At 44.9% G+C, this 27,843-nt stretch overlaps 1 long non-coding RNA gene and 1 pseudogene across 1 annotated transcript; both read left to right on the top strand.

The window, feature by feature from the left end:
* The first annotated feature begins 22,029 nt into the window (after positions 1-22,029).
* LOC123188307 (uncharacterized) lies at positions 22,030-27,190 on the top strand. Its single transcript, XR_006494521.1, has 3 exons — positions 22,030-22,934; positions 23,022-23,246; positions 26,901-27,190. It is a non-coding gene; the product is annotated as an uncharacterized lncRNA (long non-coding RNA).
* LOC123188306 (uncharacterized) lies at positions 23,258-27,731 on the top strand (annotated as a pseudogene).
* Positions 27,732-27,843: the final 112 nt, after the last annotated feature.

A 27,843-nucleotide genomic window follows, 5' to 3' on the forward strand; every position in this document is an offset into this window, starting at 1 on the left:
CCCGGATACCGTAGGAATGCTTTGGGTGTATCAAACGTCACAACGTAACTGGGTGACTATAAAGGTACATTACAGGTATCTCTGAAAGTGTCTGTTGGGTTGGCACGAATCGAGACTGGGATTTGTCACTCCGTGTAAACGGAGAGGTATCTCTGGGCCCACTCGGTAGGACATCATCATATGCGCAATGTGACCAAGGAGTTGATCACGGGATGATGTGTTACGGAACGAGTAAAGAGACTTGCCGGTAACGAGATTGAACAAGGTATTGGATACCGATGATCGAACCTCGGGCAAGTAACATACCGATAGACAAAGGGAATTGTATACGGGATTGATTAAGTCCTTGACATCGTGGTTCATCCGATGAGATCATCGTGGAACATGTGGGAGCCATCATGGGTATCCAGATCCCGCTGTTGGTTATTGACCGGAGAACGTCTCGGTCATGTCTGCATGTCTCCCGAACCCGTAGGGTCTACACACTTAAGGTTCGGTGACGCTAGGGTTATGAAGATATGTGTATGCAGTAACCCGAATATTGTTCGGAGTCCCGGATGAGATCCCGGACGTCACGAGGAGTTCCGGAATGGTACGTAAGTAAAGAATTATATATAGGAAGTGCTGTTTCAGCCATCGGGACAAGTTTCGGGGTTATCGGTATTGTACCGGGACCACCGGAGGGGTCCCGGGGGCCCACCGGGTGGGGCCACCTGTCCCGGGGGGCCACATGGGCTGTAGGGAGTGCGCCTTGGCCTATATAGGCCAAGGGCACCAGCCCATATAGGCCCATGCGCCTAGGGTTTCCATGGGGAGGAGTCCCACTAGTGGAAGGCACCCCTAAGTGCCTTGGGGGGGAGGGAAACCTCCCCTGGCCGCCGCACCTAGGAGATTGGATCTCCTAGGCTGCGCACCACCCCCCTTGGCCCTCCTATATATAGTGGGGGAGAGGAGGGATTTCATACCTGAGCCTTTGGTGCTTTCCCTTCTCCCCGTTACGTCTCTATCTCGTAGTATAGGCGAAGCCCTGCTACTGTGACGCCCTGCATCCACCACCACGCCGTCGTGCTGCTGAATCTTCATCAACCTCTCCCTCTCTCCTTGCTGGATCAAGGCATGGGAGACATCATCGGGCTGTACGTGTGTTGAACGCGGAGGTGCCGTCCGTTCGGCACTTGGTCATCGGTGATTTGGATCACGACGAGTACGACTCCATCAACCCCGTTCACTTGAACGCTTCCGCTTAGCGATCTACAAGGGTATGTAGATGCACTCTCCTTCCCCTCATTGCTGGTTTCTCCATAGATAGATCTTGGTGATACGTAGGAAAATTTTGAATTTCTGCTACGTTCCCCAACAGATCGTCTGGCTGTGCAGGCGGGCAGACAACGCAATTGAGGTGACGGTGACAATCGGACTCATGAGGAGCAGCGGCGGCGTGGATCTCATCCTGCAGGGGCGGGGGGTGGGGTGGTGTGGGCGCCAAGGAGGCTGGGCAGGAGCCTCCTGCAGTGGAGGACGAGGATGGAGTATGGGAGGGAGCCTCCTACAGTGTACATATGGCGATGAAGGGGAGCAGTGCTCGTCCTCAGCGGACCCAGATGACCCTTGCTGGCGGGTGAGATTCCTCTTGAGACCTACGGTGACGGCAAACGGCGGCATCGGATTTGAAGGTGACGGTAGGAGATCCGTGTGAGCATCCCTCTCCTGCTCTCTAAATCTCTCTCTCAGTGCATTGACATTTGCTTTGTGGTGTGGGAGCTTCAAGACAACAGCTTCAAATCGGCCATTCTATCACTAATTAGCTAGCCCCAAACAAAAATAGATCGTAGAAATCTCAATCGACCGGCAGTACTAACCCTAGCGGCGCAACAACATACGGTCGGCCGTCGGCAACAGGGCGACGGCCTAGCAGAGGACCGGCAGTAGTGTTGTGCGGCATCGCAGCAGTTCTGCGCTGTTACAACAAGCGGATGAGAAGGGCAGGAATTAGGCAGTAGGCACACGGCTGTGTACTTTCGGACAAACTAAATCAACGTGTCCAATTAAGCTTTAAATCAACTAATCAACTATTATATGATGTTTTTCAGGACAGAACATGTGCAAGCTCATGGTTTTATGCCAATTCATCCTTCAAGACAAGTATTAGGAGTGTGGTAGCACAACCTAGGCGTGTAGGCGTGTAGCTGCATACATGTGACGGGAAATAGGGAGACAACTTCGGCTTGGATATGCTATTATGCCTTTGTAAGTTTTACTGATGCAATTTTTTTTGAAAGATCCCTAAAGTCATTTACCCTTTTGCCACTGAGAATTGTTTACTATTGTGAATTGTACAAGTGGTCTAAATTGTCAATTAATGACATAGACCTAGATACCATAAAACACCGTTGATAAATCGACTGAAATATGAACATTCTTGGCCCAAAGTTACAGCATTGCACCAATTAATTGTTAACCTCTTGGTTTTAATGACAATTGTTCTACTAGGAGTTTTTCTTCTGCTAGCATTCCATCAACAATGTCAGTTGTAATTATATATATAAATAAAACCAAGACAATCAGTGTGATTATTCTGCACAATGTGTCCAAATCACTCTTTTTTCCATAACATTAACAATTGTCCTTTGACTGTCTATGTGAACATTCTCTAAAATTTCATTCCAAGTTAAGTATGGTCTTCTTTGGGTAATTTATATAGCAGAGTCTACAAGAATTGGATGCAAATCCACTATCCCCCCACCCCCACTGTATTTACTGCAATGCATATTTACCCGGAGCTCGCATCTCAGCTGTATGTCAAGTGCCAAGTCAGTTTTCACTAAATACAAATTTTAAATATACTGGTTGTATATTTATGGATTATAGTTGAAATTCTAAAATGAATAAATATTTTTGTAGTTGTAGTCCTATATACAACTACCTAAAACTGAGGTTGGCACATCTTCATTAGAAGCTATGCTCACTAGCTTGATTTCTCCTAGAGATGTAGAATGTTTATTCCCACAATGTTATTTTGCAATTTCCTTTTTTGATGTAGCTGCTTATCTATCAAGTTTATTTAGCAAAGTGTCTATGAAAGCGTGCAGTTCAAATAATCGGGTTATGTTACTCCTACTAAGTATCCTATAAATGATCTGAATGAACACAAGTGATGGTGTCCGTCGGACACGGTGCCCAAGGCGTAGACTGAACCCTTCTAAGGAGGCATGTGGGGATGCGTGCAAGACATGCCCTCATTCTATGAAACAAAGTCAAATGCAAATGGGAGTATGAGAGATGGTGTATGTGTTGGAAATATGCCCTAGAGGCAATAATAAATTGGTTATTATTATATTTCCTTGTTCATGATAATCGTTTATTATCCATGCTAGAATTGTATTGATAGGAAACTCAGATACATGTGTGGATACATAGACAACACCATGTCCCTAGTAAGCCTCTAGTTGACTAGCTCGTTGATCAATAGATGGTTATGGTTTTCTGACCATGGACATTGGATGTCATTGATAACGGGATCACATCATTAGAAGAATGATGTGATGGACAAGACCCAATCCTAAGCCTAGCACAAGATCATGTAGTTCGTATGCTAAAGCTTTTCTAATGTCAAGTATCATTTCCTTAGACCATGAGATTGTGCAACTCCCGGATACCGTAGGAATACTTTGGGTGTGCCAAACGTCACAACGTAACTGGGTGACTATAAAGGTGCACTATGGGTATCTCCGAAAGTGTCTGTTGGGTTGGCACGAATCAAGACTGGGATTTGTCACTCCGTATGACGGAGAGGTATCTCTAGGCCCACTCGGTAGGACATCATCATAATGTGCACAATGTGATCAAGGAGTTGATCACGGGATGATGTGTTACGGAATGAGTAAAGAGACTTGCCGGTAACGAGATTGAACAAGGTATCGGGATACCGACGATCGAATCTCGGGCAAGTATTGTACCGATAGACAAAAGGAATTGTATACAAGATTGATTAAGTCCTTGACATCGTGGTTCATCCGATGAGATCATCGTGGAGCATGTGGGAGCCAACATGGGTATCCAGATGCCACGGTTGGTTATTGACCGGACAACGTCTCGGTCATGTCTGCATGGTTCCCGAACCCGTAGGGTCTACACACTTAAGGTTCGATGACGCTAGGGTTATAGGGAATAGATATACGTGGTTACTGAATATTGTTCGGAGTCCCGGATGAGATCCCAGACGTCACGAGGAGTTCCGAAATGGTCCGGAGGTAAAGATTTATATATGGGAAGTCCTGTTTTGGTCACCGGAAAAGTTTCGGGTTTTATCGGTAACGTACCGGGACCACCGGGAGGGTCCCGGGGGTCCACCAAGTGGGGCCACATGCCCCGGAGGGCTGCATGGGCCAAGTGTGGGAGGGGACCAGCCCCAGGTGGGTTGGTGCGCCCCCCCACCAAGGCCCAAGGCGCAAGGAAGAGGGGAAGGGGGCAAACCCTAGGGAAGATGGGCCCTAAGGCCCACCCTGGTGCGCCTCCCCCTCTCCCCTCCCCTTGGCCGCCCCTAGATGGGATCTAGGGGGCTGCCGCCACCCCTAGGGAGGGAACCCTAGGTGAGGGCGCAGCCCCTCCCCTCCCCCTATATATAGTTGAGGTTTGGGCTGCCCAATACACATGAGTTCCTCTCCCTGTTGGTGCAGCCCTACCTCTCTTTCTCCTCATATCTTGCGGTGCTTGGCGAAGCCCTGCTGGAGTACCACGCTCCTCCACCACCACCACGCCGTTGTGCTGCTGCTGGATGGAGTCTTCCTCAACCTCTCCCTCTCTCCTTGCTGGATCAAGGCATGGGAGACGTCACCGGGCTGTACGTGTGTTGAACGCGGAGGTGCCGTCCGTTCGGCACTAGGATCTCCGGTGATTTGGATCACGACGAGTACGACTCCTTCAACCCCGTTCTCTTGAACGCTTCCGCATAGCGATCTACAAGGGTATGTAGATGCACTCTCCTTCCCCTCGTTGCTGGTTTCTCCATAGATAGATCTTGGTGACACATAGGATTTTTTTTGATTTTCTGCTACGTTCCCCAACAGTGGTATCAGAGCTAGATCTATTGCATAGATTCTATGCACGAGTAGAACACAAAGTAGTTGTGGGCGTTGATTTTGTTCAATATGCTTACCGTTACTAGTCCAATCTTGTTTCGACGGTATTGTGGGATGAAGCGGCCCGGACCGACCTTACACGTACTCTTACGTGAGACAGGTTCCACCGACTGACATGCACTAGTTGCATAAGGTGGCTAGCGGGTGCCAGTCTCTCCCACTTTAGTCGGAACGGATTCGATGAAAAGGGTCCTTATGAAGGGTAAATAGCAATTGGCATATCACGTTGTGGTTTTGCATAGGTAAGAAACGTTCTTGCTAGAAACCCATAGCAGCCACGTAAAACATGCAAACAACAATTAGAGGACGTCTAACTTGTTTTTGCAGGGTATGCTATGTGATGTGATATGGCCAAGAAGAATGTGATGAATGATATGTGATGTATGAGATTGATCATGTTCTTGTAATAGGAATTATGACTTGCATGTCGATGAGTATGACAACCGGCAGGAGCCATAGGAGTTGTCTTTATTTATTTATGACCTGCGTGTCAACTTAAACGTCATGTAATTACTTTACTTTATTGCTAAAGCGTTAGCCATAGTAGTAGAAGTAATAGATGACGAGACAACTTCAAGAAGACACGATGATGGAGATCATGGTGTCATGCCGGTGACAAGATGATCATGGAGCCCCAAGATGGAGATCAAAGGAGCTATATGACATTGGCCATATCATGTCACTATTATTTGATTGCATGTGGTGTTTATCATGTTTATGCATCTTGTTTACTTAGAACGACGGTAGTAAATAAGATGACCCCTCATAATAATTTCAAGAAAGTGTTTCCCTAACTATGCACCATTGCGACAGTTCGTTGTTTTGAAGCACCACGTGATGATCGGGTGTGATAGATTTTTACATTCGAACACAACGGGTGTTGACGAGCCTAGCATGTATAGACATGGCCTCGGAACACATGCAAAACACTTAGGTTAACTTGACGAGCCTAGCATGTACAGACATGGCCTCGGAACACAAGAGACCGAAAGGTCGAGCATGAGTCGTATGGTAGATACGATCAACATGAAGATGTTCACCGATGTTGACTAGTCCGTCTCACGTGATGATCGGACACGGCCTAGTTGACTCGGATCATGTAATCACTTAGATGACTAGAGGGATGTCAATCTGAGTGGGAGTTCATAAGATGAACTTAATTATCCTGAACATAGTCAAAAGGTCTTCGCAAATTATGTCGTAGCTCGCGCTTCAGTTCTACTGTTTAGATATGTTCCTAGAGAAAATTTAGTTGAAAGTTGTTAGTAGCAATTATGCGGACTAGGTCCTTAAACTGAGGATTGTCCTCATTGCTTCATAGAAGGCTTATGTCCTTAATGCACCGCTCAGTGTGCTGAACCTCGAACATCGTCTGTGGATGTTGCGCACATCTGACATACACGTTTTGATAACTACGTGATAGTTCAGTTAAACGGTTTAGAGTTGAGGCACCGAAGATGTTTTGAAACGTCATGAAACATATGAGATGTTTTGAGGGCTGAAATTGGGATTTCAGGCTCGTGCCCATGTCAAGAGGTATAAGACCTCCAACGATTTTCTTAGCCTGCAAACTAAGGGAGAAAAGCTCAATTGTTGAGCTTGTGCTCAGATTGTCTGAGTACAACAATCATTTGAATCAAGTGGGAGTTGATCTTCCAAATGAGATAGTGATGTTTCTCCGAAGTCATTACCACCAAGCTGCTAGAGCTTCGTGATGAACTATAATATATCAGGGACATATATGATGATCCTTGAGATATTCGCGATGTTTGACACCACAAAAGTAGAAATCAAAAGGGAGCATCAATCATTGATGGCTAGTAAAACCACTAGTTTTAAGAAGGGCAAGGGCAAGAAATGGATACTTCATGGAACAACAAATCAGTTGCTGTTCTAGTGAAGAAACCCAAAGTTGAACCCAAGCCCGAGACTAAGTGCTTCTGTAATAAGGGGAACAGTCACTGAAGCAGAACCACCCTAGATACTTGGTAGATAAGAAGACTGGCAAGGTCGATAGAAGTATATTGGATATACATTGTGTTAATGTGTACTTTACTAGTACTCCTAGTAGCACCATGGTATTAGATACCGGTTCGGTTGCTAAGTGTTAGTAAACTCGAAATAAAAAGCTACGGAGTAAACGGAGACTAGCTAAAGGTGAGCTGGCGATATATGTTGGAAGTTTTTCCCAAGCTTGATGTGATCAAGCATCGCACGCTCCCTCTACCATCGAGATTGGTGTTTGCGTTGAGCATAGACATGATTGGATTATGTCTATCGCAATACGGTTATTGATTTAAGGAGAATAATGGTTACTCTGTTTATTTGAATAATACCTTCAATGGTCTTGCACCTTAAATGAATGGTTTATTGAATCTCGATCGTAGTGATACACATGTTCATGCCAAAAGATATAAGATAGTAATGATAGTACCACCTACTTGTGGCACTGCCACGTAAGTCATATCGGTATAAAATGCATGAAGAAGCTCCATGTTGATGGATCTTTGGGCTCACTCGTTTTGAAAAGTTTGAGACATGCGAACCATGTCTATTGGTGTATATGCATGAAGAAACTCCATGCAAATGGACCGTTTGGACTCAATTGATTTTGAATCACTTGAGACATGCAATTCATACCACATGGGCAAGATGACTGAAAGCCTCGTTTTCAGTAAAATGGAACTAGAAAGCAACTTGTTGGAAGTAATACATTTTGATGTGTGCAGTCCAATGAGTGCCGAGGCATGTAGTGGATATTGTTATGTTCTTACTTCACAGATGATTTGAGTAGATGTTGAGTATATTTACTTGATGAATCACGAGTCTGAATTATTGAAAGGTTCAAGTAATTTCAGGGTGAAGTTGAAAGATCGTCGTGACAAGAGGATAAAATATCTAAGATATGATCATAGAGATGAATATCTGAATTACGAGTTTGGCACAGAATTAAGACATTGTGGAAATTGTTTCACAATTAATACAGCCTGGAACACCATAGTGTGATGGTGTGTCCGAACATCATAACCGCACCCTATTGGATATGATGCATACCATGATGTCTCTTATCGAATTACCACGATAGTTTATGGGTTAGGCATTAGAGACAACCACATTCACTTTAAATAGGACACCACGTAATTCCGATGAGATGACACCGTATGAACTATGGTTTAGAGAAACCTAAGCTGTCATTTCTTAAAAGTTTGGGGCTGCGACGCTTATGTGAAAGGTTTCAGGCTGATAAGCTCGAACCCAAAGCGGATAAATGCATCTTCATAGGACACCCAAAATAGTTGGGTATACCTCCTGTCTCAGATCCGAAAGCAATAAGGGGTTGTTTCTAGAATCGGGTCCTTTCTCGAGGGAAAAGTTTCTCTTGAAAGAATTGAGTGGGAGGATGGTGGAGACTTGATGAGGTTATTGAACCGTCTCCTTAACTAGTGTGTGGCAGGGCACAGGGAGTTGTTCCTGTGGCACCTACACCAATTGAAGTGGAAGCTTATGATAGTGATCATGAAACTTCAGATCAAGTCACTACCAAACCTCGTGGGATGACAAGGATGCGTACTACTTCAGAGTGGTACGTAATCCTGTCTTGGAAGTCATGTTGCTAGACAACAATGAACCTACGAGCTATGGAGAAGCGATGGTGGGCCTGGATTCCAAAATGGCTTGAGGCCATATAATCCGAGAGAGGATCCATATATGAAAACAAAGTGTAGACTTTGGAAGAACTAATCGATGGTCGTAAGGCTGTTGAGTACATATGGATTTTAAAAGGAAGACGGACAATGATGGTAAGTATCACCATTAAGAAAGCTCGACTTGTCGTTAAGATGTTTTCCGACAAGTTCAAGGAGTTGACTACGATGAGACTTTCTCACTCGTAGCGATGCTAAGAGTCTGTTGGAATTATATTAGCGATTACTGCATTATTTATGAAATCTTGCAGATAGGATGTCAAAACATTGTTTCCTCGACGATTTTCTTGAGGAAAGGTTGTATGTGATACAACCGGAAGGTTTTGTCAATCCTGAAAGATGCTAATAAGTATGCAAAGCTCCAGCAATCCTTCTAAGGACTGGAGTAAGCATCTCGGAGTTGGAATGTACGCTTTGATGAGATGATCAAAGATTTTGGGTTTATACAAAGTTTATGAGAAACTTGTATTTCCAAAGAAGTGAGTGGGAGCACTATAGAATTTCTGATGAATATATGTTGTTGACATATTGTTGATCAGAAATGACGTAGAATTTCTGGAAAGCATATAGGGTTATTTGGAAAGTGTTTTTCAATGGAAAGCCTGGATTAAGCTACTTGAACATTGAGCATCAAGATCTATAAGGATAGATCAAAACGCTTAATGGTACTTTCAAATGAGCACATACCTTGACATGATCTTGAAGGTGTTCAAGATGGATCAGTCAAAGAAGGAGTTCTTGCCTGAGTTGTAAGGTATGAAGTTAAGACTTAAAGCTCGACCACGGCAGAATAGAGAGAAAGGACGAAGGTCGTCCCCTATGCTTAAGACATAGGCTCTACAGTATGCTATGCTGTGTACCGCACCTGAATGTGCCTTGCCATGAGTCAGTCAAGGGGTACAAGAGTGATCTAAGAATGGATCACAGGACAGCGGTCAAAGTTATCCTTAGTAACTAGTGGACTAAGGAATTTTCTCGATTATGGAGGTGGTAAAAGAGTTCGTCGTAAAGGGTTACGCCGATGCAAACTTTGACACTAATCCAGATTATTCTGAGTAGTAAACTGGATTAGTATAGTAGAACAGTTATTTGGAATAGCTCCAAATGTAGCATAGTAGTTGCATCTACAAGATGACATAAGAAATTTGCGAAGTACATACGGATCTGAAAGATTCAGACCCGTTGACTATAACATCTCTCACAAGCATAACATGATCAAGACCAGAACTCATCGAGTGTTAATCACATGGTAATGTGAACTAGATTATTGACTCTAGTAAACTCTTTGGGTGTCAGTCACATGGGGATGTGACCTTGAGTGTTAGTCACATAGCGATGTGAACTGGATTATTGACTCTAGTGCAAGTGGGAGACTATTGGAAATATGCCCTAGAGGCAATAATAAATTGGTTATTATTATATTTCCTTGTTCATGATAATCGTTTATTATCCATGCTAGAATTGTATTGATAGGAAACTCAGATACATGTGTGGATACATAGACAACACCATGTCCCTAGTAAGCCTCTAGTTGACTAGCTCGTTGATCAATAGATGGTTATGGTTTTCTGACCATGGACATTGGATGTCATTGATAACGGGATCACATCATTAGAAGAATGATGTGATGGACAAGACCCAATCCTAAGCCTAGCACAAGATCATGTAGTTCGTATGCTAAAGCTTTTCTAATGTCAAGTATCATTTCCTTAGACCATGAGATTGTGCAACTCCCGGATACCGTAGGAATACTTTGGGTGTGCCAAACGTCACAACATAACTGGGTGAATATAAAGGTGCACTATGGGTATCTCCGAAAGTGTCTGTTGGGTTGGCACGAATCGAGACTGGGATTTGTCACTCCGTGTGACGGAGAGGTATCTCTGGGCCCACTCGGTAGGACATCATCATAATGTGCACAATGTGATCAAGGAGTTGATCACGGGATGATGTGTTACGGAACGAGTAAAGAGACTTGCCGGTAACGAGATTGAACAAGGTATCGGGATACCGACGATCGAATCTCGGGCAAGTATTGTACTGATAGACAAAAGGAATTGTATACGGGATTGATTAAGTCCTTGATATCGTGGTTCATCCGATGAGATCATCGTGGAGCATGTGGGAGCCAACATGGGTATCCAGATCCCACGGTTGGTTATTGACCGGAGAACGTCTCGGTCATGTCTGCATGGTTCCCGAACCCGTAGGGTCTACACACTTAATGTTCGAAGACGCTAGGGTTATAGGGAATAGATATACGTGGTTACTGAATGTTTTTCGGAGTCGCGGATGAGATCCCGGATGTCACGAGGAGTTCCGGAATGGTTCGGAGGTAAAGATTTATATATGGGAAGTCCTGTTTTGGTCACCGGAAAAGTTTCGGGTTTTATCGGTAACGTACCGGGACCACCGGGAGGGTCCCGGGGGTCCACCAAGTGGGGCCACATGCCCCGGAGGGCTGCATGGGCCAAGTGTGGGAGGGGACCAGCCCCAGGTGGGCTGGGTAGCCCCCCCACCAAGGCCCAAGGCGCAAGGAAGAGGGGAAGGGGGCAAACCCTAGGGAAGATGGGCCCTAAGGCCCACCCTGGTGCGCCTCCCCCTCTCCCCTCCCCTTGGCCGCCCCTAGATGGGATCTAGGGGGCTGCCGCCACCCCTAGGGAGGGAACCCTAGGTGAGGGCGCAGCCCCTCCCCTCCCCCTATATATAGTTGAGGTTTGGGCTGCCCAATACACATGAGTTCCTCTCCCTGTTGGTGCATCCCTACCTCTCTTTCTCCTCATATCTTGCGGTGCTTGGCGAAGCCCTGCTGGAGTACCACGCTCCTCCACCACCACCACGCCGTTGTGCTGCTGCTGGATAGAGTCTTCCTCAACCTCTCCCTCTCTCCTTGCTGGATCAAGGCATGGGAGACGTCACCGGGCTGTACGTGTGTTGAACGCGGAGGTGCCGTCCGTTCGGCACTAGGATCTCCGGTGATTTGGATCATGATGAGTACGACTCCTTCAACCCCGTTCTCTTGAACGCTTCCGCATAGCGATCTACAAGGGTATGTAGATGCACTCTCTTCCCCTCGTTGCTGGTTTCTCCATAGATAGATCTTGGTGACACGTAGGAAAATTTTTGAATTTCTGCTACGTTCCCCAACAGTATGGACCAAGTGATGGGAGCATCTCACGGGCGGCGGCCCTCACTTCAAGCTCGATGAACTTAGCTTAAACATGCTCTTGCACTGGCATGGTCGTGATAGGTTTGTCATCTGGGCGATTGCCCGTGTTCGTGAGGTTGCTGTGATTTTTCACTATAGGAATTGATAGCTTGACAGGTTATTTGGCTTAGCCTATGTTGTGTTGTTGCTTGTTTGTCTGATCCCTATCATGCTGATGTTTCATACCATGATAGATGTTTATGGTTGTAATATTATACCATTGATAGCTTTAGGAAAGGTGGTTGCTGATTGAGAAAGTTGAGAGACAACTTACGGACACTATAATAGTTAGGAATTTATTGTTGGGACAAAATTATGTCGTTGTTTATACACATGCATCAACTCTTCATGTAGCTCACTACTTATTCTATGATGAGAATAACAACTGTAGATAGAGTCATTCATCTTGCTTATTTTCTAGATGAATAACTTCATTATGGGTCGTGTCATCCGAGGCAAGTTGATACTACCTACTGTATGCAAATTCCAGATGCATTAGGAGGGGAGTGACCAAGCCGGAGGGGCCGAGGTGCCCTCATCATGGTTGCTTGATGGTGCATCATAGACCAGGCGAAGAATCTCCTGGTGGAGCTTGGCAGAACCGAGTCACTTGGAGGAGAAGACACCATGGAACCCTCGCCCGCTGCTGGTGGGCTTTGGCGAGGACGAGCGCTGGGAAAGGTTGTGCATGACGCCCAGATGTTGCGCCAAGGCCTTCCGCGCCCGCACCCGAGGTAGGTGCTTCACTAACAAGCTGCTACAAGTGTACAAGGCCTTCCGCGTTCAAGCTGAGAAGGCAAGAAGATTTTGTTATTAATAGGGACAAATAGGTGGCTAGCACATCCTTTTTTGTTGGCTGAAGCGTTGGAGTGCTAAAGTTACAGATGAAAATCCATCTTTGGTGCATTTGTTTTCAGATTATTGCTGTTGGAGATGAGCTACAGAGAGGGAGACACACACCCTTCTCGGTACAAAATCCATCTTTGGCGTACTTGGGGAAATTTTGTCCAAGGGCAATTCATAGATTGGAATTAAGATTTGGGGCTATTTTGTTTGACTTGCTTTGTACGGATGTTGCTATGCTTTGTGTATTGTTGTCATTATTGTATAGTGAGAAGATATAGTGAGACAGATGGAGAGAAATTGCTAGCTATTTTTTGTGAAATTGGTGTGTTCTGTTGGCCAAGATTATTCTTTGTTGGTTGCTACAGCAAATTGTTGTGAAGGAAACTGGGCATAATTATGAGCGCGCAACGCTTGAAGGTGTTCGGCGAAGCTTGTGCCACCGGGCAAAAGCTCGCCTTGCTCGACTAGCTGACACTGCCATCAACACATGAGGAGGACACAAAGTCTGGTGTTTCTTCTGTTGCAAAGCACAACATGTGTGCTATTCTCTCAAATAGATAGATGAAGAAATTGCATAGTTAGTTTCACGGCTAACTTTAATGGGTTGCTTTAATCAATTGAGATTTAATAAAAGTAACGACACTCATCTTAATAACTTTAGCAACAGTACGTACATTAAATTGGACTATAGCCGGTTATCCCTCGCTCCGGTGTTAATCATTAGCGAACCACGGCCTGCAAGTCGAACAATGCATACATCCCCCCCCCCCCCCCCCCCACACACACACACACAAAATAAGCATGCAATCATTAGACTTCTTGCAGAAAGAACAATTGTTCTTCATGTCAGGGAATTCGACCATACTTTTTTCTAAGAAACTATAGTGTTTGAATTACGAATGTCAGAGTGCAATAAGTTCTTATCCCGTTGCAAATTTTCCTTAGTTTCAGAAAAGGAGAAAAACTCTTCCCAACCAAACAGCCAACTATCTGTAAAAACTCCCAAAATATACCCTAAAAAGACTATCCACAAAAAAACTTAACACAATAAATATAGTTGAAAAACGTTCATGCTATTTTTCAACAAAATATGTTTGCACTTTTTAAAAAAGCTTAAAAATTCCCCAAAAAATGTTCCATTTTAAGAAAAATGTTTCCACTTAAAAATGTATAACAAAACATTCTTTTCGAAAAAACATCTGATAGAAAAATGTTCTTTTTAGAGAAATATTCCAACTTCATAAAAACATTGAATATTCTGAAAAAAAGTGTTCCATTTTTATGCAAACGTTAAATTTTATTAAAAATAAGAAAAAATTCCATGTTTAACCTTATCATAGATGTTTATTAAAATTGGATATAAGAAATGGTGCACAATGGCAAATGAAAGCAGGTTGTGCCCTTTTTTTCCGCCCGGTGCAACGCACGGACATTTGTACTAGTAATAATAAAGCACGAATTGAGTCTTTGGGTTCACCATCACAATACACTTTTTTTCTGTGAATTTACGCTTTCAGTTTGAATTTAAATTTAAAACATATACGCGAGGTGGTACTAATTCGGGTCTGCGTCAATAGTTTCACCGATCGTTTCTTTTGTCCGTTGTTCGAGCCAGGCCAACCGAGCCCGCACGTGCGCTCTGGCCCAATAAATCTGGCCCACTTATTCCGTTTGAAGCAAAAGAAAAAAAAACATGCTCGTGAGACGATTCGAACCCAAAACCTAGCGTCCAGTAGATAATGGTCCGGCCAACCAAGCTAGGGGTGTTATTTCTAGAAAACAGGTTGATTTTTTTATTAAATAGTCCCACCTCGCTCCCACAAATCGATTCTATCCAATTTATATACATCTTTAAATTCCTTGGATATCAAGAAGCCATCTCAGAGATTAAGACAGAAAGATAAGAAAGCAAATCGAGGCTAATTAATCTTCTATATACGTGTGATGGCCTGCTAAACGAACATGGGGTGACAAGAGAAAAGAAATATGGAAGGAGATCGAGCTAACTTGTAACACCCTCGATGCGGCTATACCCTCGCGATTAAGACTATTTAAGCTTAATAGGTAAGGCAATGAAAGGTAACTCACACAGTTGATTCATTTTAATTAAGTTAAGGTTCAAGTTATCTACAACCGGACATTAATAAATTCCGAGAAGAGACCATCACACGGTAACTCACACAGCTGATTCATTTTAATTAAGTTAAGATTCAAGTTATCTACAACCAAACATTAACAAATTCTCATCTGCCCATAACCGCGGGCACAACTTTCGAAAGTTCAAATCCCTGCAGGGGAGTCCCAACTTAGCCCATGACAAGCTCTCACGGTCAACGAAGGAATAGACCTCCTCCCGAGACTTTCCGATCAGACTCGGTATCTCGGTTCTTCAAGACACTTCGACAGGTTAAAACAAATCCAGCAACACCGCCCGAATGTGCCGACAAATCCCGATAGGAGCTGCAAATATCTCATTCTCAGGGCACACTCAGATTGTCCAAACTTCCGGTAGGCCAGCCCAGAGTTGCCCCTGGTAGCCACCGGCGACTGACGAGTTGGACCAACACTCAGAGGAGCACTGGCCCGGGGGGGGGGGGGTTTAAAATAAGATGACCCTCGGGCTCCGGAAATCCAAGGGAAAAAGAGGCTAGGTGGCAAATGGTAAAACCAAGGTTGGGCATTGCTGGAAAAGCTTTAATCAAGGTGAACTATCAAGGGGTTCCCATTATAACCCAACCGCGTAAGGAACGCAAAATCCGGAAACATAACACCGATATGACGGAAATTAGGGCGGCAAGAGTGGAACAAAACACTAGGCGAGAGGCCAAGCCTTCCACCATTTACCAAGTATATAGGTGCATTAAGATAACATGGCAATATAATGATATCCCAACAAGTAAATAATGTTTCAACAAGGAACGGTCTTCAATCTTCACCTGCAACTAGCAACGCTATAAGAGGGGCTGAGCAAAGCGGTAATATAGCCAATCAACGGTTTGCTAGGACATGGTGGGTTAGAGGTTTAACATGGCAAATTGGGAGGCATGATAAGCAAGTGGTAGGCATCGTAGCATAGGCATAGCAAAAGAGCGAGCATCTAGCATAGCAAAGATAATAGTGATTTCGAGGGTATGATCATCTTGCCTGCAAAGTTGTCAGAGTTGACTGGATCCTCGAAAGCAAACTCAACGGGCTCCTCGTTAGCGAACTCGTCTCCCGGCTCTACCCAAACAAGGCAAACAAGCAACAAGAACACAATCAACCACGTGCAAACTCAAACAACATGATGCAAAAATGGTATGCTATGCGGGATGCAATATGTGATGCATATGCAAGATTTGACAAGGAATGAATGAACCTGACCTCAACTTGGAAATCTAAGTGTGTCACTGGAAATATGAGATGAAATCGCTTGAAAACGATATAAAGAACGCCGGAATCGGAGTTACGGTTTGAAAATGGCAAGCAATTCAAATATGGCCACGTTCTGCGATTTACAGCAAGTAGCCATCTAAATGCAACAAGATGAACATGCTACAGCACTCAAATATGACAACAAAATACATGGCAGGGATCCATTCATGATGCTTAACAAAAGTCTAGCACTGAGTTACGGCCAATTCATCCATTAACAGGTTCAAACAAGCATGGCAAAAATGCATTTGGTAAACAGATTTCAGACTTAGTGAAATTAACACTTGTCTGAAATTTCAGATCAGATAGCACACTTCGGAGCATGAAAACTATATGCTACAGGACCTGAACATGGCAAAGTAAAGCATGGCATGGGGCTACTCAAAGAGCTTAACAAAAGTCCCTTAGTGACCTTGTGCCAAAAGGGATCAGAAAATACATTTGCAAGCATGTGAACATGGCAAAAACATAATCAGATCACAGACTTAGAGAAAATTAGAGCATGCTGAAACAGATATCAAGTAGGCATGTTTACGAGCTCGATGCACTCAGTACAGAGCAAGTCATGACAAACTAAGCATACACCCATCAAGAATACACAAAATACAAGCTAGACATGGCAAGAACAATAACATAGCATGCACGGCTCAACTACACCATCTGGCCGCCGCCACCGCACCACTAGCTCGCCGCCGACCTCCGCCGCGCCCCGCCAACCTCGTCGCGCTGCCGTCTGCTTCTTTCGCCGCGCGCGCGCCTCCGACCCACGGCGCCGCCGCCGCCCTTGCTCCTCCGACGCCTAGCGTCGCCGCCCCGCGCTAGCTCGCCGCTGCTCCGGCCGCCGCTTGCCGGAGCGCTCCACCATCGCGCAGCCGACGTCGCCGACCCCATCCGGCCGTGCCCTCGACGCCGGCTCGGATCCGGCGAGCCCCCCCCCTCGTCTCCGGCCTTCTCCCTCAGCTCTAGCCGTCTCCTCGCGTTTTCCGGCGATCTTCCGGCGAGCTCACCCGACGAACTTCGAAGAACGTGCACAAACCCTAGATCTAGGCGAGGTCTATTTCTTCTAAGTCCCTGAGTTTTCCATGTTTCATATGGCCATCTTCATCATGTCATAACTTTGCATCCGCAGGTCCGTTTTGGGCATATAGCATATCAAAATGTTCGTCTTAGAGAGCACATCATTTTATCTCATTGCATCATTTTCATTTGAGCTCATCTTGATGCCTGAAATGCTGTTAGAAGAGTGCTATTTGAGATAGTTGCCAGATCTGTTGCTCCAATTAGATATTTGTCATTTTTGCCATGATTATTGTGTGCATGATATGCCCCTGAGCTCTACATGTGTTTTGTTATATGCTTTGCCATCTATCCAAAGGTGCAACCCATGTATTTTTGTGATGTGTATGGTGACTAGCATAAGTTTGCAAAGTGGTGCATTCGTTAATACTGATTTCAGGGACTTAGCATTTCCACTAAGTCCTTGATCTGTTTATTTCAATATGCCATATGTTCATGTTGTTTCCTAGTGATCCATGCCTCTTTTGAGGATGATCAGTAAGGATGTTTTGTTAATCTTGTAGTGCTCTATCCATCCATGTCTTTGTTTGCAATTATGGAGCATCCTAGTTTGAGTCAATCGAGCTCTACCTTTGCTATTTCGTGAATCTGGGCAGATTGTCTACTTGTTAGCGATTTTGCCGAGGATGTTGTAGTTGATCCGTGCATGCTATGTTATTGTTCTTGCCATGTCTAGCTTGTATAATGTGTATTCTTGATGGGTGTATGCTTAGTTTTGTCATGACTTGCTCTGTAGTGACTGCATCGAGCTCGTAAACATGCCTACTCGCTAAGATATTTGCATGCTCCAGTTTTTCTCTAAGTCTGTAACCTGATTATGTTTTTGCCATGTTCACATGCTTGCACTTGTTTTCTCTGATCCCTTTTGGCTCAAGGTCACTAAGGGACTTTTGTTAAGCTTTTTGAGTAGCTCCCTGCCATGCGTTGCTTTGCCATGTTAAGTTCCTGTAGCATATAGTTTTCATGCTCCAAAGTGTGCTACCTGATCTGAAATTCCAGACTAGTGTTAATTTCACTAAGTCTGAAATCTGTTTACCAATTGCTCTTTTGCCATGCTTGTTTGAACCTGTTAATGGATGAATTGGCCGTAGCTCAGTGTTCATCTTTTGTTAAGCATCATGAATGGATCCCCGCCATATATTTTGTTGCCATATTTGGGTGCTGTAGCATGTTTAACTTGTTGCATTTAGATGGCTACTTGTTGTTTATCGCAGACCGGTGCCATATTTAAATTGCTTGCCTTTTCCAAACCGTAACTCCGATTCCGGTGATTTTTATATCGTTTTCAAGTAATTTCATCTCACCTTTCCAGTGGCACACTTGGATTTCCAAGTCGAGGCCAGGTTCATTCATTCCCTTGCAAATCATGCATATGCATCGCATACCGCATCCCGCATATCATACCATGTTCATGTGTTGGTTGTTTACTATGTTGTGTGCTTCTTTCCGGTGTTTGCTTCTTCGGGTTGGTTCCGGTAACGTCGCGTTTGTGAGGATCCGTTCGTCTACGTCCGTTTGTCTTCTTCATGGACTCGTTCTTCTTCCTTGCGGGATTTCAGGCAAGATGATCATACCCTCGAAATCACTTCTATCTTTGCTTGCTAGATGCTCGCTCTTTTGCTATGCCTATGCTGCGATACCTACCACTCGCTTATCATGCCTCCCATATTGTTGAACCAAGCCTCTAACCACCTTGTCCTAGCAAACCATTGTTTGGCTATGTTACCACTTTGCTCAGCCCCTCTTATAGCGTTGTTAGTTGCAGGTGAAGATTGAAGTTTGTTCCTTGTGGGAACATGGAGATATTGTTCCTTGTTGGAACATGTTTACTTGTTGGGATATCACAATATATCTTATTTAATTAATGCATCTATATACTTGGTAAAGGGTGGAAGGCTCGGCCTTATGCCTGGTGTTTTGTTCCACTCTTGCCGCCCTAGTTTCCGTCATATCGGTGTTATGTTCCCGGATTTTGCGTTCCTCACGCGGTTGGGTTATAATGGGAACCCCTTGACAGTTCGCCTTGAATAAAACTCCTCCAGCGAGGCCCAACATTGGTTTTACCATTTGCCACCTAGCCTTTTTCCCCTTGGGTCAGGCCAGCCCAAGGGTCATCTTTATTTTAACCCCCCGGGCCAGTGCTTGTCTAAGTGTTGGTCCAAACTAGAGCCCTTTGCAGCGCCACCTCGGGGAAACTCGAGGGCTGGTTTTAGTTGTACGGATTGCTTATCCGGTGTTGCCCTGAGAACGAGATATGTGCAGCTCCCATCAGGATGTCGGCGCATCGAGCGGTCTTGCTGGACTTGTTTTACCATTGTCGAGGATGTCTTGTAGAACCGGGATACCGAGTCTGATCGGAATGTCTCGGCAGGAGGTCTATTCCTTCGTTGACCGTGAGAGCTTGTCATGGGCTAAGTTGGGACACCCCTGCAGGAATTTGAACTTTCGAAAGCTGTGCCCGCGATTATGGGCAGATGGAAATTTGTTAACGTCCGGTTGTAGGAAACCTGAAGTTGACCTTAATTAAAATGCATCAACCGCGTGTGTAACCGTGATGGTCTCTTTCCGGCGGAGTCCGGAAAGTGAGCACGGTGTTGGAGTTATGCTTGGCGTAGGTTGTTTTAGGATCACTTCTTAATCATACTTTTATCGACCGTGCTTTGCCTTCTCTTCTCGCTCTCATTTGCGTATGTTAGCCACCATATATGCTAGCCGCTTGCTGCAGCTCCACCTCATACCTTTACCTTACCCATAAGCTTAAATAGTTTTGATCGCGAGGGTGCGAGATTGCCGAGTCCCCGTGGCTCACAGATACTTCCAAAACCAGCTTGCAGGTGCCGATGAGTCCGTGCAGATGACGCAACCAAGCTCAGGAGGAGCTCGATGAAGATCTTGTTCTTTGTTTTGTTTCGTTCTGGTTGATCAGTAGTGGAGCCCAGTTGGGATCGATCGGGGACCTTTGTCGCACTTGGGGTTCTTCTTTTATTTTGGTTCCGTAGTCGGACCTTGATTGTATTTGGATGATGTAATGCTTTATTCATGTATTTGTGTGAAGTGGTGATTGTAAGCCAACTATGTATCTTTTTTCCCTTATTGTATTACATGGGTTGTGTGAAGATTACCTCACTTGCGATATTGCTTTCAATGCGGTTATGCCTCTAAGTCGTGCTTCGACACGTGGGAGATATAGCCGCATCAAGGGCGTTACAAGTTGGTATCACACATATATGTCCTTTATTACTACAGATGAGCAATTTGTCCCTTTCGCTCTGTGATTCTGGTGCATGGGGGAGGCATCATACAATCATTGGTTTTGTTGATAGATTAAACCCCAAACAGGTAGAATGTTTGAGACATAATGTTTTCTATCTAAATGTTGTTCCATACAATTAATCATTGAATTAATTTCAGAGAATACCCAAATTATTTTAAATAGTTTGATATTTTTTGTCATTATTTCACAAAATTGATAACCGAAAACAATCTGATCAAGTAGTTTGATATTTGCCGTCCTTATTCCAATTTTTTTGATACAATTGGATGCTAATATAATCATGGCCTGTGATCATTAATGAGTAAGGACATGTATAGGGATAGACGTGCTTTCTACTGATGCATAACTCCATGATAATGAAAACTAGACCAACATATCTCCTTTACCCAACATTTTTTGTCCGAAACTAATCATGATACTTTCTTCCTACGAAAAAATAGCATGTTATAACGATGTTATAGCGCCGTTATAGTGTATTTAGAAGAAAACGCTATATTTCAGCAAATTCAGCCGCTATGGCGCTATTCATGCAATTAGCACGCTAGAGGGCGCTATAACGTTGTAGCATGTAGCGTTATAACGTTCAAATAATGAAAAATATCAGAAAAATAGGGAAGCACAAGTTTACTTTCTGGTTATTGCACGGTAGATGTAGGCTCGATGCTCAGTGTTCAGAGTTAATATATGTTAAATAGATTGACTACAATTTGACATTCAGTTTAAAATTTGTGCTTCCTATCTGGCAAGATTATGTCTCTCTATGATGGTGTCTTAAGCTACTGAAATACTTTATTTATGGATATATTTGGCATTTTTTGTAAACGCTATTTTGAAATATAGCATGCTATAACTTGTGTAGCATTTCGAGAAGGGCCTTGCTATATTTTGTAGCGTGCTATTTTTTCATTGTTATTTAGAGACCTCATATTTATGAGACTAGCAAGGGATAGACATTCCGAAGAAGAAGAGATGAGGTGAATTTCTGAAGTTCACCGTCCAATCCAAGTATCAAATGTGAGAATTACTATGCATAGGGACAAAGAATTAACTTGTTAACAAAAAAATTGTAAACTAGCTACTTTTTGTAAAATGGGGATGTGGACCGGAGAGGGGGCTTGAGAGATGCTTATTAGGCTAGAGGTGTATGATTTTTCACAGATTGACTCCGTGGGTTTATCGTCACAATATACTTTCTTTTTATGCTATAATACGCTTTTATATGATTTGTATAGACAAAATCATAATATAAATGAGGTGGTATTAATTTGGGTCCGTCCGGTTCACCGTCGCACCTTTTTGCAAAATAATCCTGCTGTTTTCACTATTCAACCCGCACTCCTAGTAAAAAGTCACACGAACTGGTACGTGCGAGAGAAAAGAAGAAGAAAAATGACCGTGCCTCGCGATCCCATCTCCAGTTTCTCCACCTCCACCCGCGGCCTTCCACCGTCGTCGCACCTCCTGCCACGCCCCGCCCCGCCTCAGCGTGCGCCGCCAGCCGCCGCCGCGCGCCTCTACCACCTACCTCGCCGCCCCGCCTACCCCTATCTCCGAATCGAGGCGGCTCAACGAGTGTGTGGGGCGGCAGGTGGTTCTCCCGTTCGATCCGATCAAGCGAAGTCTGCACAGGGCAGCGGCGGACGGGATGGACGTGCGGAACGACGGCGGCGTACGGATCCAGGCGAGCGGAGGCGGGAACTTGCAAGGCGTCGGGGTTCTCCGGGGCGGCACCATGGTTGTTCTCGCATGCTCCTGGAAGAAAACGAGGAAGGATGAGAGGGAGAAAAAACAAGGTAGAAGGAGAGAAACGAGGGGAGGTACGGCAGGGTGAGCATGGCAGAGGCCGAGAACCCAAGCTGCTCCCTCCAGCGCGCCCCCTCCATGGCTCGTCGTCGCCGAGTGGCCAGATCCAACTACAGGCGAGCCCTCCGGACAGCACCTCTCCTCCCTCTCGGTGAGCTCGCTGCCACTCTAGCGGTCTAGCCTACGTTCCCTCAATCCTAGAACGATCTGGTTCCAAAGGCTTCTGCTCAATAGTGTGATTTCAAATGCTTCTGCTGAAAAATAGTGTCAATCTTCAGCAGAATTAGCATTAGTTATACATGGTCTCTCATCCTGACTTCTCAAAAGCAGTTCAACAATGTCTATTGGGATGCCATCTGTCATGGCAAGTTTTTCATGAATCAATTCCTGCTTCTGTTTATTTATTTCTCTTCTTCAGTAGTTTCCACTCAAAGGAAGTGCTTAACTGGAGAAACCAGAGGATATAAATGGTTAGTAAAGTTAATCTCTTGCAATATTTAGCAGAGAAGCGTTATTGTGCAAACACTAATATTGGTTTTCCTTCTCTTCAATTATAGTGCCAAACAAATAATGGTGCCTAACTGCACATACATATGTGTAGTTGTTGCCTCCAGATACTCTCCTACGGCACGATGCTCCTGCTTCCCTGCAGTTTGCCATGGAATTTAACATGTCTGTCTTTTTTGTTTGGAATCAGAGCAGATGTTGCAGAACGACATCAACCTCCTTAGCCCGCTGGCTGAGCTACACGAAGAAAGAGCAGGGATAAACACCATTTGTTGGTAATCTTTCTATTTGTCCTTAGTTATTTGTACTAGAAGAACGCCCGTGCGTTGCAACGGGTAACATTTCCGTAACTTTAAGAGTTTAATATTAATCATGTTAATATTACATTTAATATTCTCATACATATCAAGTGACATTGGCGACCTTTTTTACCATCAAATTCTCTCACACACACTCTTTCGGTCCCTCTTCTTCACTGTCTCTCCCCCTCTCCCCCCCTCTCTCTCTCTAACACACGCACATATCTATCTTATTGGGTATGAGACCATAATCCATCTATCTCACACACACACGCTAGTGCATAACAATATGGATTAGGTGTATTATATTTGCAACCACAACTAAGGGGATTAATTTCATGTAAATTGGCCAGTCACAGCTCCGTGACAAACAATGCATCTAAATTCTCAGCGTTATTTTTATGTAATATGCTCTCTCTCTCTCTCTCTCTCTCTGATATTATAGGACCAAAAACTTTTACCAATTACCATACTGTAGAACACCACACTCCTCACTGCATCGATGGGTGGTGGGTGGTGTCTCTCCTCTACCGCTGTGGACCTGTGCTGGCTTGAGTCCATGTCCGCCATTGGCCGCTGCTCGCATTCGTCCCACCCATCGCCCAAGCCGGCGTTAGGAGCAAACTCAATAGCCTTGCCCACCGTCATGGCTCCATTCCACGAGATCGAATCAAGCATCATAGAGTTCGGGGAGGAGTAGCATTTCCACCGTCAGCTCCTCGCTGATGTATCAGCGTAGAGTGCGGGGAGGACACGGAACGTAAATACCTGGGGTTTAGCGCTGGTGGCGGGAACGACCAGACACGGCCTCCTTGCGCCGCTCCTCGCTGCCCGCCCTGCTTTGGGGATCCTAGCGCCCTGCCCTAGGGTTCCGCGCTGGCGGCTGCGGTGGCGGCATTTCCCTCAAGAAAAAAGCACGTCTCATGTCCGGCTTGTGCAGGAATCCATCACCAAGTAGGATCAGTAGTTCCGTCCCGAATCGGTTATGTTGCAAGTCCTAGCTATAGCTATATATACGTATTACCCTGCACCCCTATAAACAGTACACCCAGAGACCAATAGAAAGATCAGCGGGCACGAGGCATGCCCGTGTGTATCAATTGCTTGCGCGTATCCGTGTTGCTTCTAGTAGATCGATAATACATCAACCGTGGTTAGCCAGCTACGTCCAATCTATTCGAGTGTTTTTGTCTGCGTACGTGTTTTTCTGGTATATACTTCAGAATTCAGTCAGTCGGGGGCGGGATGTCTAAGCAAAGAAGGCAGGGCGAGGAGGATGAGCCCAACTACTACCACGACCGCAGCGGCAACAAGGAGAAGAGCTTCTATCTGGTTCTAGACGACTGGCACAAGGGCTTCACCATCCGCAAGATCGATGCCGACAGTCCCGACCTTAGCGCCCCCCTGTCCTCCGGCTAGTGTCACCTGAGCGTGGCCGTGCCATGTAGTTCGCAGCCCTGGGCAGCAACATCATCGCCACGAGCAACATACACGCCGGAACCCTCTTCTACGACACTGACACCGTCGGACTGCCCGTCGGCCCTCCCGTTCGAGACGCACTGCTTTGTGGCTCCAACACCTTCCTGACCTCCGGCGCCGGCGACGCGCTGTACGCGTTCGCCTTCCACTTCATGGAGCGGCCTGTGTCCTTTGAGGCGATGGCGAAGCCACCGACGACGGAAGACGACGACCTGCTGCCCACCTACTGGTCTTGGAAAAGCATGCCGACGCCCTTCACCAAGGACGAGATGATCTTCTACGCGCTGCACCCGGACGGGCGCACCATATTCGTGTCCTCGTGGAGCAGGGCGGTCTGCGGCACGTACTCCGTCGACACCAGGAGCTGCAAGTGGAGGCGCCATGGGGAGTGGATGCTGCCTTTCAGAGGCCGAGGCTACTTCGCCGCCGAGCTAGACACATGGGTCGGGCTGCACGAGGACGGCTACGTCTGCCCCTGCCAGGTTGCCTCCCGGAGCGGCGGCACCATGCAGCAGCCGGAGTGGAAGATGGCCGACGAGCGTAGGATGTGGATCCCGTGGCATCAGCTGGAGTTTCGCCTGCGTCGGATGTGATGGCGCGGGTGGAGTACCGAGGAGTCGTCGGCGTCGGCCAGGGCCTGGGGCACAAAGGAGTCCTCCTAGTCAAGGAGATCGGAGAGAAGAAGATGATGGCGGCGCGAGGACACATGAGGGTAGACGTCGAGAGGATCGGCCGTCCAGGCTCGTGAGGAGGGCAGCGGTGGGAGGATCGAGTTAATGGTACCGTGTACAAAAATCCCATCAAAACAAGTAAAATATACCAGCAATGCTTGATTGATTCTGATTTAATTTTTATAGGCATTTTCGGATTTGTAGGGCATGTGCCCACGATACTCGCACGCTATACCTTTTTTTGACGTGTATGATTCATGATAAGAAATGAAAATCACATCAATGTAAGGAAATATCCCATCAATGCTTGATTGATTGTGATTAATTCTTTTATATGGTAACTAATCCGATGGGTTTATGTGGGCGGTGAAGCGAAAAGGTATGTGGGAGGGGAGACGAAAAATAACCGGTCAGAAAAAAATGAATTAATTGTTGCCTTGTATGTTTGGTTTTGATATTTGAAGATTGATTACCATCCGTTAGTTGGGTTACCAAAGAAGAAATCAATCACCATATGTGAATTCATTGTGTTACCAAATAAACGTTGGGTTTGTCCGGCCAGTGGGAGGGGGGCGAATAAAAAACCGACAAAAAAAACCGACAAAATTGGGAGGTGGGAGCAGGTACCAAATAAAACCATGGTAGGTGGGACGAAAATAAACCGTACGAGGCTACCAACTGCTTCATTAGGAGTAGAGATTGGTTGGTTCGATTTTTTTTGCGTGGAGGGAACTACCTGGAAGGTGGGAGGGAGTACGAAAATAAACCGTCTCGGCTGAGCGGGAGGTGGGAGCAAGTACCAAAAAAGTACCAAAAAAGACCGGGTGAGGTGGGACGAAAATAAAACCCGGAATGCGACCTACCAACTGAGACATTAGGAGTAGAGATTCTACACTAATATAGCAAGGCAAAGCCTAATCTTTACTCTGGGTCACTGATAGAAGTACTGGTGTATACTCATCGAAGGTACACAATGAACTTTTTGTTCTTCTTATTCTTATGGGAACTTTTTGTACTTTTTGTTGTGATATACGCCCATCTCGAATTTCATTTTAGGTCTACTTATTTTAGCTCTAGGTGTTGATAGTAAGAAACACTTGCAAATATATGTCTCTTGTGTATAAATATATGCTCGCTCTACAATATAATGTAGATAATGATAACAGTAATTTAATTTGCTATTTAGTGTACAATATTTGTATTCATAAGAGGAGATAGTTATACAATTCATTGCGGTTTTATATCTGAGTTAAGAAAAAAAAATAGTCTTCCTCTGAGGTATGTTACCTTGCTGAGGCTGCTCTGCTTTTGCTCTATTTGCTGCTCTTTTGTGCTATACTACTATTCCATGTATAGAGAGATCGGAGAAGAGAACAACAGCCTGTTACTACCGATTTTTCATGCTGCTACTCGCTTACTGTTACACATCTACATACAGAAGGCTGCTGCTTGCTGATTACAATCCATTCATGATATGTAGATATGTATGCTTCTGCTGGGTACATGTGAATAAAGAGACAAGGAATGGAAGCTGTAGCGGTAGTCGGACGGTGGCCACGCATTGGCAATCACTGTTTATATACGTGACTCCAGCCACCTATGGTGAGCAGACTTTGATCTTGATATGTTAGTCCAAGTGGATAAACATTATTAGGTGTTTAATGTGATGTGACTTCATTGGTTGGACGTCTATTAGGATATATGTAGTACACAGCCACATATGATTTTTTTCGAGTTGCCATGTGATGGAAATCAGTAGCTTGATTTGCTGTTCAACAAACATTTATGGTCTGTGTGTGTGCGCGCTTTTGCTGATTCTCATGAAAATGCTTGCTTTTAGGATGTGGTTCTTAGTTATGGGCATTTGGTATTTTGACATTGAGAACAAAAATTTATCCCAAGATCATATACCTTGAAATAAAAAGTTCTGGCTGTGACTAGGAGTAATCAGATTATTTGCAAATCATGCGCAGAAAATATGGATCGGCTATGGTAAAAGCCCTCATGCCATATATATCATGTGGATACCTACATATCATTTTTTCCAGATGCTATTGGAAAAGTTGTTGCTTTCGAACCTTCCATGTTGAGAAACTAGAAATAGTATTTATGTGGTTTACCCTGCTCTAATGTTTATTTCCCAGTTTGTGAATGGCAAGAAGATGCTTATTCTCCATGGTGCAAGGACTAGCGCAGATTACCCCTTCATATCATTACCCATTTATTTTGTGGTCTGACGAACACTGCCAAAAATAAATATGGATTTGATTTGATTCGTATGATTTATATCAGATTGGTGCAATTTGATGAACTTGAATTTTTTTATGTTGGACATTATAATTTTTGTGTGAGGTTTGTTCGCCCGTTTCTGGTACGCCCCCTCCTTGCTATCGCCTCTGGCTGGGCCATTCTGGCGCCCCAAG

The sequence above is a fragment of the Triticum aestivum genome, chromosome 2A (assembly GCF_018294505.1).
Source record: "Triticum aestivum cultivar Chinese Spring chromosome 2A, IWGSC CS RefSeq v2.1, whole genome shotgun sequence".
Taxonomy (NCBI): domain Eukaryota; kingdom Viridiplantae; phylum Streptophyta; class Magnoliopsida; order Poales; family Poaceae; genus Triticum; species Triticum aestivum.